We start from the raw sequence: 14,170 nt of genomic DNA, 5'->3' as shown, positions 1-14,170 counted from the left end.
ATATTTTCAATCTTCGTCAGAAAGAAATCCTGAAAAACTTCACAGTTTTCCTGGGATGGCTCAGGACCATGATATGAAACTGGACTTAATAAAGAATTGATCGTGCTAAACAGAAATTTTGGCTTATGCTGATTTTTTGAGATGATTTCTGAAAAATAATTTGCTTTTACAGATCTAACAGTTTCCTGGAATCTAAGCAAGCATGATTTAAGAATCTCAAAAGACACTACAAGCCTGTCCTTTTTCCACTTGCGCTCAGCTTTCCTGCATTCCCTTCTAACAGCTCTAATGGACTCATTCAGCCATGGTTGAGATTTAAATTTAGTCTTTCTCACTCTGAGAGGGGCAACCACATCGAGTGCATTTGTACAAGAAGATTTAAAAGAAGCAGTTAGGTCTTCAATGTTCAGGTGAGGAACAGTGGAAGACAAACAGTTTCTGTATACAGCTAAGAACTGAACCGCTGCAGTGGGGCTAAACTTCCTAGAACGCAGCTCTGAGGCTCTGACTGGCTTAGCTTGCGCAGCTAGCAGTGAGTTGAACATAACAGGCATATGATCAGAAAATGCTGATTCTGCAATTTTCATATCACTGACATTAAAACCATGAGATAAAACAAGATCAAGAGTATGACCGTGCTCATGAGTAGGGCCATTTACACATTGCATAAAATCAAAAGAATCCAATAAGTGGATAAATTCACTAACCATAGGCTTATTAGGGCAGCAGATGTGGATATTAAAATCCCCCATAATCAAGATATTGTCGGATATCATGACTACTAAGGATAACAAGTCAGAGAACTCTTTTATAAAGTCTTTATTTGCTTTAGGTGGCCTGTAGATGAGGATGCAGAGCACTGAGATCTCAGAATCAATTTTAAACATAAGTGATTCGAAACTGGTATAAGCCTCACTAGTAAGGGCAGTGCATTTAAATCCATTTCTAAATATGACTGCAAGTCCTCCACCTCGCCCGGTGATCCGCGGAGAGTTTAGAAAGCTGCAGTCTGTGGGACAGAGATCTGAAAATTGACTTAGGTCATCCACCCGCAGCCACGTTTCAACCAAGTATAGGAAGTCCAATTCTTGAGATATAAAAAAGTCATTTAAAATAAAAGCTTTGTTCGAAACTGACCTTACATTGGCCAGTGCCATTTTCACTATAGAGACACGATCGCATGCAGGCTGTGGTGTAAACTCGAGACGCCGCAGGTTTTGGAAAACAACGCCTCCTTTCCTGCGAGCAGGGACTCTCTGATTCAGAGGGTCGATCATGAAACATCGGCGATTCCCATTGCACAGCATCGATGGTAGATTAGGGTAAACGGGCACCAGATGAGTGTTGATTTGAGCGCGAGGAAAACTTCTCATTCTTGCTCTCACACCAGCTCGCTTACCCCGCTTTCTCTGGCGCTTCCTCTTTTGCGTAGTGCAGGACAAGCAACGGATATAATTTAAAGCCCCCACGGGTAACCGCGGATGAAAGAAACGATTTCCGCCGGTCCTTTTAGCATATATATCCATGTTAGATCGTATGCTGAGTAGAGTTTCACGATCGTATTGAAACTGGATCGCGGATACTGTAGAGAGTTGATGGAGGAGGACAGACACTAGCATGAACACACATAAGACAGGTAGCGACAGAGTTGGTAGAAACCGACGGCACGCCGACAGACATACTGGCGCCATCTTGCGCCATCTTGAACTGTCAGACAGGCACTGTGCAAAATGTCCTACCTGAAAATATAAAAAATTGCCACACAACAGCAAAAAAATTATAAGGAAAGGTTCTGGTAACAGGGTTTAAAAAGCAAACAACAACAAAAAATGTTTATAGGCCTACTTGCCGAGACGCACCGCGACGAGACGACAACACGACCAAAATGCCAATCGTCTGAGCTGTTTTTTTTTCCGCGTTTTAAATGGTATACCATTTTGGTTGTTGTCATGCGAAATGAAAGACTTTCATCTTTATCAAAGTTTTTTTTACAGGGTTCGTACGGTCATGAAAAACCTGGAAAAGTTATGGAATTTGAAAATAGCAATTTCCAGGCCTGGATAAGTTTTGGAAAAATAAAAAATACTCAAATGTTTTGGAAAAGTCATGGAAATTTGCTTGACACAATAAATGTATGTTGTTCTGATAACCGGAAGAAAAAATTAATAAATATAATATAGCCATTTTTTTCATTGTGCGGACCGCTAACGTAACTTCACACATTAGTTCACTGCGTTAGCGTCGGACTCCAAGCGGAGCTGTAGATTGTACTTTGATGTAAATCAGCGTAATGCTGGTAAATGCCGATTAAACAATGACTGCTTCAGTTGGACAAATACAAGCTATGGCTTGTGAAAGACAAGGACACGGGGCGTGCAAAATGTGCACGGTTAACGATGGGGTTAGAGACTGAAAAGTCCATCATAAAGCAGTTTTCGTCGTTAAGCGCGACCCTAGATTTAGATACGTTTTGATCGTAAACACAGTATAGAAAAAAAACTAACGATGTCCTCGTGCGTACAACGCGAGAAAGAGCGATCGTGTTGCCGAGATGGGCTGCAGTGGAGCCTGTGCTGCCTCAGCTTATCGTACACAACACTCCACAACACTCCACAGTGCTGCCACTGCTCCTCCGTGCACGCGCGAAAAAAAAAAAAAAGTAGGTCGTAACTCCGGTTTATATTGATATTGAAAATACGGTAAATGTTTATTTTTTCAATTAAACCATGTGGCTTGTCATTAATTTATGATATACTGTGGAATTTTGGTCTGGATTTTTTCTTATTTTTCATGTCTACACATATGTTTAGAGAATGTATAGTCATTAAAATTTGCCTCAAAGTCATGGAAAAGTCATGGAAAAGTCATGGAAATTGATTGTCAAAAAAGTGTATGAACCCTGTTTTTAGTAGCCATTATAATCTCAGATGTTGACTATCCTGTAGCGTGTTCAGCTCCGCTCATTTGGATTGAGCAACTGCAGGGTGTGATTTATTAATGTGTAGTAAGGAAGATGCCTATTGTTAATGTGCACACATCATTTATTTATTAACAGAAGTTAGGATAATTTTATTTGACAAAAGGCTATATAATGAAAACAAAGACATTTCATGTAACAACTAATGCATAGCTGCATCCTTGGGCACCCCCATGCAGTTAGAATGGTACATTCGACTATGGCGTTCATAGTCGACTAGGGGTATAGTTGACTATAGTCGAACAAGCGACTATTGCAGGTCACCCCTATTTGTTTCCATAGCACCCAAAAGACGTTTGGGGAGTTTTTATACAGCCAGTATGGAACTCCATTTGGTCCTGGAGCTGAAGCTGCTCTTGCCTTCTTCACTGCTTCCACAACCTCACCCCACCTAGGGGGACTATCGTCAAGTTGGTATTTCAGTTGAGGAATGGGTGGCATGTGGATATCTTTGGCCTTCTGGACATTGGAGGGGTTATTGATGTCCTCTCCTTCTTTCCCGTCACTTTTGTTCCAAACCTTTCGGCTCCGAAGAAGTAGATCAGATCGCCCATTTTCTGAGCTTCACTCGCCTGACGTGACCTGTCTCTCAAAAGATACTGGTCAATGCGAGATCCTGGCCTCACATATATCAGTAGTGCATACATATTTCCCAGGGGACTGGATATATCAGCCTCCAGGGTGATTACGCACAGAGCAGAAGCAACAATCTCTACCAGGACTCTGAGGGCAAAACAGGATTCCAGGTCTGGAAGGGAAGCAAAAGTCAAAATATGGGAAAGCAGAACCAGGGAAGTTAAGGTAAGGTACCAGGTAAGGTACCAGGTAAGGTACCAGGTAAGGTACCAGGTAAGGTAACGCTCAGCAGTAATAGGTAATGGTTCTTAAATAGCATGACATTGCTACATAGTTAACTGAGAGACAGGTGCTGCTGATCTAGTCCTGTGACTAGGAATGCATTACAAATTAGCTCATTTTTTAATGTTTTTTATTATGCTTTTTGAGAACGCCCTCTACTGATAATGACTAATCAAATTGAAATCGTGAAATTCCCGACAAATAACCAAATAAAACGGGAACACAATCAGTGTCTGTCCGATGACCGTCCTGAAACTTAAACAGATCAAAGTTCCAGTTGCATTGGTGAAGACCACATGACACCATTTCAAACTCAACCTGCTGTACTTTGAATTTCAGTGGTTTTTTATTTACTGCACTGCATTCTGCAACCATAATAAAATATCCCAGGCTGGCATTTCCTTATGGATCATGTTTTTATAAAAGTATTCTAAAAACAGCATCGATTCCAACTAATTCCTCCTGGGTAAACTCACCTGGCTGCTTATCTTTTGCATCTCATACACACATGAACATCTTTCTTATTATGTTATGAAAACTTTCAAATGTCCAAATATTTTTGTGTCTTTGTACCAAATAACCTTAGCTAAAATCAACTATCATGGGACACTACTAGTAATAAACTCGTACTGTAAAATATATTGGATCAAACTGGTGGTTTGGTCCTGAGACTTTTCCCCATTAATGCATTAGATTTTTGGATGAGGTCAATCTCATCAGGAATGAGGAAGAAGGACAATGTTGGACATGTTATTTGAGCAGGATGGAGCAAGACCAGCTCACAGACTGCTTCGCCACTCCAGGAAAAACAACTGTGCACTCACCGCAGTTAAACCTTTAGCCACAGAGTGGCAGGGTAATTATGTGTGTACGCAACCACACACACACACACACACACACACACACACACACACGCTTACGCACGCACACACACACACACACATGCACACTCATGCACCCACACACACGCACGCACGCTTACGCACGCACACACACACGCACATAGCCAGACATACACAGACATGGACACAGAGCCAACAGTTCAATCTAATCAATCAGATGAATCAAAGAGAGGTCACACCAGGACATGGCCATACATGGTCATAAAATTCACTGAACTTTCCTCTACTGATTAATGCTTTAAGAAAGGAGTATGATGAATTTTCTGCAGAATTTATAAAGGCCTATGGTCTTGCATAAACCTACCTCAGATCAGCTTAATAATGGCCACTTAAACTCACTCAAACTCAATCAAACCATTATTATAGATGTAGTATAAAACAACCTACAGGGTGCTTTTGTGCCAAAAGACATTATTACAGTCATTAAGCTTATTGTTTGTCAAAGACTTTTTCTCAAGGTTTCTAAATGCGTCCCTAAACTCATGAGTACTACTGTGCTACACTGTACTACACGTTATGAGAAAATGATAACTTGGAGACTAGTTGAGAAAAGGACTTTTTCTACATGATTTCTCAAGGTTAATTTTATTATTCTTCATGTATTCTCAATGTATATATTGTTTACATTTTGCTAATGCCTTTTTTGTGTTCACTGCCACTGGGACACTTAGATGTTCAAGAATCTAGACCAACATCTTTGGTGTTCTATACAGTAGACTTTTGGATTTTAACATTTATAATGTACATGTGAGACCAGAGACAATTCTAAACTTTTGCTTTGAAATCTGAACAAAGATTTGTGCAACAATGTCCATATTGCACATGAAGGGCTCAGATGAATTAAGATCTATGTGGTTGCAGAAACCTTTTCAGAAATGGTGGTGTGTGTCAGCTGTGCGGTGTCCCAGTTGCTCTATGCTGCTGCAGAAATCACAGCCTAATCACGTAGAGGTAAAACCAGCCTGTGTTACTGAGCAAGCTTTCATTTTGGCCTCTCTGAAGACTAATAAATTAGCTAGAGTGCCAAAAAGACAAATGCTTCCAGTGTCAGGTGATGAAACTGGTGTGACCCCTTTTGTTAGTAGAGCTACACAACACCATCCAAACTGTCCATCAGACAGAGACAGAGATGAAGCCGATAGGGCTCATATGAAGGAGAAGGAGTCTTGTGAAACTTACATCATGCTGGTGGGGATGAAATCACAAGAGGGGCAGGTAAAGGTTTATGGGACACAGAGGTCCCAATGTAAACCTTACTCTTCTTGAGATTAACTGCACTTTCTTCAGATGACTGTCTAATGTACTACCATTAGTAATCACCGTAATGAATATGCTATACATTTTTTCTAGAACAGACATTTAGATAGCATTTTCAGTTTATTATTAATGTGGCAGTATGACTTCAAACTGCTTTTGGTAAACCTAAGAAGTGGGCATGGTGCCTTGACTTACATCCTGGCACTGGGTCAGCCTGAGTGTTAGTTTCATCACACTTTAGAGAAGTGACGTTAGGAATGCTGTTATCAAATACTGCTGAAGGACGCGTGGGTACCAAACGTCTTCCTGTAATTGATGCAATATAAAAATAAACAAGTAATGCAGACAAATACTGTAAATAAATCATTATTTCCTTCGAACGCCAAATAATGAAACGTGCTGATTCAAATAAAAAAATAGAACGATGTTTTTTACATAGTGCTATACGTCTTGCGTATGTAGATTATATCGAATTTAGTGAATACTTCTCAGTGTTACTATTTAGGAATTGGCGCCCCAGTCAGGCTGCTATACTCCCCCCAGGGTGGGTGTGCTCCGGCTGCACTCCCCAGCACCCTGTCACTCCGCGGTGCAGCTCACTCCGCGGTGCGTCTCACTCCTCACAGCAGCTCACTCCTCACGGGCGGTGCGGTGTCGCGTTATCACCGTGATCGCGGACTGGCCTGATGTTGACGGATCAGAAATGAAAGTATTGTTCAGGATATTCGTCTGCTTCAAACGAGCAACGGCGACTCGGATATCGAACTGAACCTGGAACACGAAGGTACCTGTTAATGTGTCGAACGACAGTGTTAGTCTGACCTCGGTGTTAGTCTCGTCTTTAATCTGAGTGAAAGTTGCGTCTGCTTGTCAAATGTTAATGCAGGTACCATTGGCTACTGTGGAAGGCAAAAGTTTTGATCCACTTGTTCGTCGGATTAAATCGTTGATATAATGTTGATATAAGGGCATTCTCTGTTCGGTAGTCTACATGTTTCTGATTCGCACTGACGGGTTTCCACTCCCAGACCTGCATTATAAAAACGTGAACCGTTTGGATGTTTCATCTACTCATTGTAACAACAGCTGTGTGAGGTGAATGTGAAGGAAGCTCGTGTGTGAGGAACAGCTCTGCGTTCAGATCAGCCTTGCATCATCTTAATGATGAATCTTCTGCTAACCTTCTATCAACAGGGAAAAGTTTTTTGGCTTAACCGTTTCGGCTCAGTATACACATATAGAAAGCACATTTTATTACCCTTGTTTGATTTTTGTCTTCTCCTGGATTTTTCTGTAAACAGTAAATAAGTGATTGTACAACTGACTAAACTTTAGATTGTCAACGAGGATCTGATTTTCTGAAACGTTTGGTAGATCGCGTCCTTTCCATACTGATGCGTTTAAATGCGCTTAATGCTCGGAAGATCAGATGAGTGTGATGTGGTCTTCATAAATATATGAGTGTGATGTCTTTATAAATACTCGAGTGTCTCTTCTCTGCGGGTGTGGTTGGAACGCTCGCCTGCACGCGCGTGTCAACCTCGGTGCGCGCGGCGTTTGTCACGCGCTCTGCTCACTAGCGCTGGACCCAGAACACTGGAGTCGTTTCCTGTGAAATTAGCCCAAAATAGGGCCGGATGTGAGCGGTAAGGTTTGTTTAGTTAATCGTCTCTAAAGAACCAGAATATATCATTTTAGGGGTCAGGTGAGTCCCGTTGTGTTTTCCTGTTTAGTAGAGAAATAGTAATGTTGTCGCTCTGGTTAGCTGCCACCTTCTAGTGACCTGAGCTCACTACAGTGCGTGGGAGTTCTGCGTCCCTGCCTTGAGCTCCTTTGTACTGGAGGTGGGGGCAGGGGTGGGGGGAGGTGGGCGAGGTTAAGAGGTCATGCCTCCCACAGTACAAGGCGGTGGACTGCGATGTGGTATATTCTAGAAACTGGATGTGTGATTTTTTTTGACCTAATGAAAATCACAGATTGCAGAAATTGATAAGGTGCAGAAGTATTGAGTTGAATTGAACCAATAGTGTAATGTTTGTAATCTGTTATCAAGATTGATTCTGACATTATGGTATTCATATACTGTTTCAGATATTGACATTAATCTTTGCATATGTTGGTATCTTATCATATTGTTAATTTACTGGTGTACTGTAACATAGTAACATTAAACAACCTAGTACTTTGTTCTATTAAAAGCCTAGTTATTAATCCAGTCTTATATGAAAGATGTGTGAGGTTTTTACTTGGCACATATTAAATTGGAATGTCTAGGACTTGCTGTCTTTATCTGCAAAATGGTGAGGACTTCTGAAGGGTGTCATAAAAAGAACCAAATCTTTATCTTTTTGTGCGGATGACAATACACAGGGCAGGAAAAGACAGCAGTAATGAGGCCTTCTGTAGATGCTTGCCATCAGCCTGCTGCCGATAACCCTTTACTCCATGTGACTCAGGAACTCGTATCTCAGTTCTGGAGATATGCTATAGCTCTCCTTCGTTTTTTTCTGTGCTTTATTTAGTCAAAGCAAACCTTGTAATTTTGGAGATGCTTTGTTTGCTCCTTACAGTCTATTTTGGGCTCATTACTCACATCTCTTTGCTTATGAGATCTTGGACGTTTGAGGAACGAGGGGCTGCTTGGTGCACTCCTCCCCCAATATACGAGTCTGAAATATGGCAGATTCGTTAGCTTTGTAACTAATTCCAAACTGCCTGCTTAAGCTTGTCAGGAATCTGTAACGGAAGTGCTCAGTCATTCACACAGAGGCTGTTGTTCACGTACTATGGTGGTTATTTTGATTTGAATGGTTGTCCCCGCACATGCAGGACAAGCAAAGACAGCTGCAATTAAGTGTCTCTCATGAAGTCCACACCTGGACAAGATCCTCAGGAACAGCAGACAGCTCTGACTAATAAACACACACACACACACACACACACACACACACACACACACACACACACACACACACACACACACACACACACACACACACACACACACACACACACACACACACACAGCCCTGTCCAGCTGGGTCTCAGGCTCCTCCTTGTCCTCTCTTCATAAAGAATATATTTCCACACAATAATTATAGTGTTTGCACCAACCTTAGGGCTTGTTTGTACCTTAATTATCTGTTTCCTTTCTGATTGGCTTGGTCATGTATTTCTGTTTGTTGTTTTAGGTTCTGGTGAGCTTGAGTACTTGTTTGGCTTTATTAGTTCTCCTTACTGTGCATGTCTTAGTTATGCCAACCAAATTATGTTTGTGAGCTGATTGGGTATTGACCATTCGTATCACAGACCATCTTTAGTTCTAAACTAAAAAGGGGTTTTAGTAGAAATTTTCCATAAATGTTGAACTTTCATCTAGTATTGTGTTTGTTAGACGTCTAACTCCACTTAGGTCGTAATTGAATCATTCTTCCAGAAATAGAGCCAGGAATTCTAGCAGTTGGTATACAACCAGAACTGGGGTTCACAATGCCCAGGTCTAAGAATACTGCATCAATGAATTTTCAGCAAGGTGTATATGAAAAAGATAAGATTGGATTAGATAATACTTTATTGTCAGATCAAATATCAAAACGGTAGCTCCATTAGAATTTTGCATGAAACATGATGGCATTGAAGATATTATTGCAAAGAATACTTTTCTTGAGAATTGTCCACTCCTGTGTTTGTAGGCCTTTTAAGTAAGTGATCATTATCACCATGTTAACATTAACAGCTGCACACTCACACCTCCTATCAGTCATCCAGATATGCTCTGTGAGGATGGGATGCTCTGTGTTTGTTGTTGGAGGAAGACGATGTTCTGGGTTTGTTGTTTATCTGTGTGGCTTCTGATTTGTCCTCTTGACATTCAGCTCAATTTTTGCAACAAAGTCTCTGTGGGTCAAAGGGTGAGTACCAATCTTGAATGTACCTGTTGCCCACATTGACAAAATGTATTGCTTCAAAAAAAGAGAGGCACTCTGAATGTAAATCAAGCTTGGTTCAGAAATGTTTGCTAGCCTTGTGTAGCCTTGTTGGCTTTTTACAACATACAGAAAAATTGTCTAAAGCTAATGGTTTAAGGTCTGCGCGTCTTTGTGTCTAGGTCTGCATGTGTCTGCATTAGGGGTGTGACGAGATCTCACAAGATGTAACTTCGCGAGATTTCTTGTCTCGTTAAAAATCTATCTCGTGAGATGTGATCCAGCAAGCAGCCAGAATGAGGTGTGAAAATACAGGTATTACTATTGAAGATGCCCCCACCACTTTCACATCGTTAGTTTGGCAGCATTTTGGGTACCCAGCGGAAATGATAAATGGCAAGAGAGTGACTGATAAGACACTGACCATATACAAACATTGTATGAAAATAATGCCGTACACCGCGGCCAATACGAGCAGGATACAGAGACATTTACAGCACCACCACAGCTCAGTACTCAGATCAACATATCTCACTTGAACAGAGGTAGCAGGGACAGAAAGGCGCTTTGGCAAGTTGAGACAGTAAAGGATATCGGGAGCAGTGTGGCAAGGCTAATATTCTTAAAAATGAACATGGCAGTGTAGTTGCAGCAAATTCAGTGACATACTTGGTCAGGCTCTTTTTGCACCATTTGCACTCTGTATTGACAGAGAAGAACTTTTTGTTTTGCACATAATACTGTGGCGTGGTGTGCGAGAAGGAGGCCACAGAAACTCGAGGCCTCAAATAGCTTGGCCTTGCACATGGGGGAGGTCACGGAGACGGCAACGTTACACATACATGGAGGGGGAACTCAGATAATGCACATGTACATAAAAGGATGGACGGGGTGACTTAACTAACAATACACAATTAATAATCATTAATAACACTATACAAACATAAATATCACATAACATGCATAACAGGGCCGGAGCCGTAAGGGCTCATGGGTAATGACCTCACTGTCTGGCACCGCCCATTGGCCCGACTCTACAATACAGTGAGTACCCTCTTAACGACGGGTCTGGTTACCGACGAACTGGAGTTACGACCGACTTTTTATTTTATTTCGCGCGTTGCACGGAGGAGCAGTGGCAGCACAGTGAAGTGTAGTGGAGTGTTGTGTACGATAAGCCCATCTCAGCAACGCAATCGCTCTTTCTCATGCTGTACGCACGAGAACATTGATAGTTTTTTTCTATACTGTATTTATGATCAAAGCGTATCTAAATCTAGGGTTACGACGGACTTTACAGTCTCTAACAACGTCATTAATCGGGGACTCACTGTAATATTGTTTGCACTTGAAAAAAGGAGAAATATTTAATCTTATTTATTTTATTTTAACTTTTATGAAATTTTATTTTAATTTCAATTTGTAGAGGAAGAAGTTTATTCAAAGTTCATGCTTACATCATGCATGTTAAGAGTTAATATAAAACATTTCAAAATGCATGTGTAACTCAGTTAAATAAAAGTCTGTTGTCCAGTCATATAATTTGTAATTTGTGTTCTTAAATCTCATCTCGTCTCGTTCTCGTGAACCCAATATCGTGTCTCGTCTCATCTCGTGAGCTGAGTGTCTCGTCACACCCCTAGTCTGCATGCATGTGTGTGTGTGTGTGTGTGCGCGCAGACGAGACATTAGTGGATGATGGGGTACCATGATGCACAGGATGGAGACATCATCATACTTTGTCTCTAGTGTGATATGTGCAGGTGCTTCCTTGTGCTGAGGTGTTATGATACACTCATGATCTTTCAGCAGTGGCTACATACATCTTCTCATTTCTTTCATAGCATGTCCTCATTTCCTTTCCTTTCATCTCTTCCTCACCACCATGCAACCTTACAAAGTGAGGACAGAGGGACTGAGAGCAAAATTATTTTGCCACATGAGAAGTTCTTGCTCCCTGAAGCATTACTTTAACGCTGTCATTTATTCCTGGCTTGTTGAACTGCTGAATCACCTGATACTGGGCCTAACAGAGCTGCTCACACTAAGGCCTAATTACAAACTAAATGATCAAATCAAAACATTATTCCATGTGTGCATCACATACTTAAAAACTCATGCTCTAGCCTTCAGTAATGTGGTATGTTTATGGAAACTGTAAATTCAGTTGACTTTGATAAGATTTTCTCATAAAAAGTTTCATTTGATCACCATGTTTTTGATCATTTTTATATTATTATAAACTTTTAGTTCCAGGTTTATGGCAGGTGCCCTGGTAAAGACAAGGTTTCTATGTGCTGTGAGTCTGTGTGTGTACGTAGACTCAGTCATCAATCCTCCTTACATCCTACTTTCTCGGATCACCTTTAAATGCTTGAGATGGACTTCATTATGTTGGTCCATTGATCCATTTCCAATTCCCATGCTGAAGTATGTTGGATAGAGGAGTTAAGGAGGAATGTATTTGAGATTTTAGATTAAATAAATCCCAGTAAATGCGGAGGGCCCAGTGACACTAGCTGAGATGGTCTTTAATGCTTCTGAGAATGCCAGGAACAGGAACAGAGCTTGTGCTGTTGATAATGTGGTACTCTATTATTCTGTTATGAAATAGAAGCTTGTTGTGTGTGTAAAACACAGATTTATTACTAAGATAATGCAGTAGCTCATAGCTCCTCCAGTGCAGACTGTTGGTTTGTCTACCACACACCACAGGAACTGCAGCATAATGGCAGCACACCAGGACTGCCACTCTGAGCTGTCAGCATTCTCTACGCTGATGGAGAAGGAGGGCTTCTTACAGGCTTCTTACAGGGCACAGTAGGGTTACAGCAGTTTTACTTTCTGACTTTTTTGTTATGGGTGGGTGAGGCACTTTGTTTTAAATGAGCAGCTCTGGCAACTGAAAAAGATGTGACTCACCTAATGAGTGGCTCTATGTACAAATGGTAGTAAAATACTCTCCAGTGTCTTTATTCACCTTTAAGATGGTAAATTTGAGATTGTGTGTCTTTGAGAGGAAAGAACTGATTTACAGTCTCTACTGCAGAATCAAATATTTTTGCAAGATTAACACTGGTGGGAAGCAGTATATCCTGTTTAGACCAAATTCCATTGCATTAAATTCAGGCTGTTTTGTCTGTTGGGTAATAGTTGTTTGATGCTGTAAACATAAAGTGGCTCTTCTTTGATTAGGACATATAAACCTATGATATTTAGTTTTGGCATCTGTTCTTCTATTCACTGTAGACAGGAATTTCATATGTAATCACACACACACACACACACACACACACACACACACACACACACACACACACACACACACACACACACACATCTCAGCTGTATTGATAGGCATTAAGAATGCATTGTGGGTGAAGAATCAATCTGTGTCTGGCACTAAGGCTGTGGAACCTATTTAAAAATGAGCATTGCCATAGTAACTGCCATCTGTTATACCATGATAAGCATATGGAATATGACTGGATATAACTATAGTCTTACCTGTATGTGAATTCATATGATGTTTAACCCTTGAAGATAAACCTTGAAGATAAGGCACTCAAGGCTGTAGACTGACTGCTGTGGTTCAGTGAGACCTTAAAGAGGTGTGTAGCACGGCCTGGTAGGCCTGCAGACAGCCGAGGGAGGGATGACTCCTTCAGCAGTGTAGGGTTAGGAGGTTGATGACAGAGGGCAGCAGTATGATTATACAGTTTGTCAAACCATTGCTTGATTACTGTTTTGCACAAAATCGATAAACACAAAATGTGTGCGTGTGTGTATATAAATACTGGTAGAGAACCTGAGCTTGAAGGACAAAGAAAAAAAGATTTAGAGGGGAATTATTTATACAGTTTCATTATTTATTATATATTTATTATTATTTATTGGATTTTTATTTATTATGTTATTGTCTTATATATTTTAATTATTATATTATTTATTATTTATAATATTTTATGCACAACTTATGAAGGACCTCTGTCTGAAATATCCTGTTTCTATGGAAATTTTGTGTATTTAACTATTTAACATTTTTTTGTGTTTTTTACAACAGCCATTGTCACAAAGCTTGACACATGCACATGACACATGCATACATACAAAAAGGACCAGTTAATTAACAATCCGTTAATTAACGACAGATGATTAACAGATGATTGGTTCGCTAAAATCATTTAAACCATGCATCATATCTGTATGTGGCTGTTGTGACTGAAGATTTTAGTTCCCGCCAAGGAACA

At 40.6% G+C, this 14,170-nt stretch overlaps 1 protein-coding gene across 1 annotated transcript in view; it reads left to right on the top strand.

Annotated features, from left to right (window-relative positions):
* The first annotated feature begins 6,535 nt into the window (after window positions 1–6,535).
* The window catches only part of ppp2r3a (protein phosphatase 2, regulatory subunit B'', alpha), a 128,131-nt gene continuing 120,496 nt past the window's right edge, over window positions 6,536–14,170 (top strand). The window contains exon 1 of the mRNA XM_076977285.1: window positions 6,536–6,778. The gene's annotated coding sequence lies outside the window, so the exon portion shown is untranslated. The remainder of the gene's footprint in view (window positions 6,779–14,170) is intronic.

This window comes from Brachyhypopomus gauderio, chromosome 16 (assembly GCF_052324685.1).
Source record: "Brachyhypopomus gauderio isolate BG-103 chromosome 16, BGAUD_0.2, whole genome shotgun sequence".
NCBI classification, from domain to species: domain Eukaryota; kingdom Metazoa; phylum Chordata; class Actinopteri; order Gymnotiformes; family Hypopomidae; genus Brachyhypopomus; species Brachyhypopomus gauderio.
Note: the sequence above shows the minus strand (reverse complement) of the source record. Positions and strands in the feature narration are given on the sequence as shown.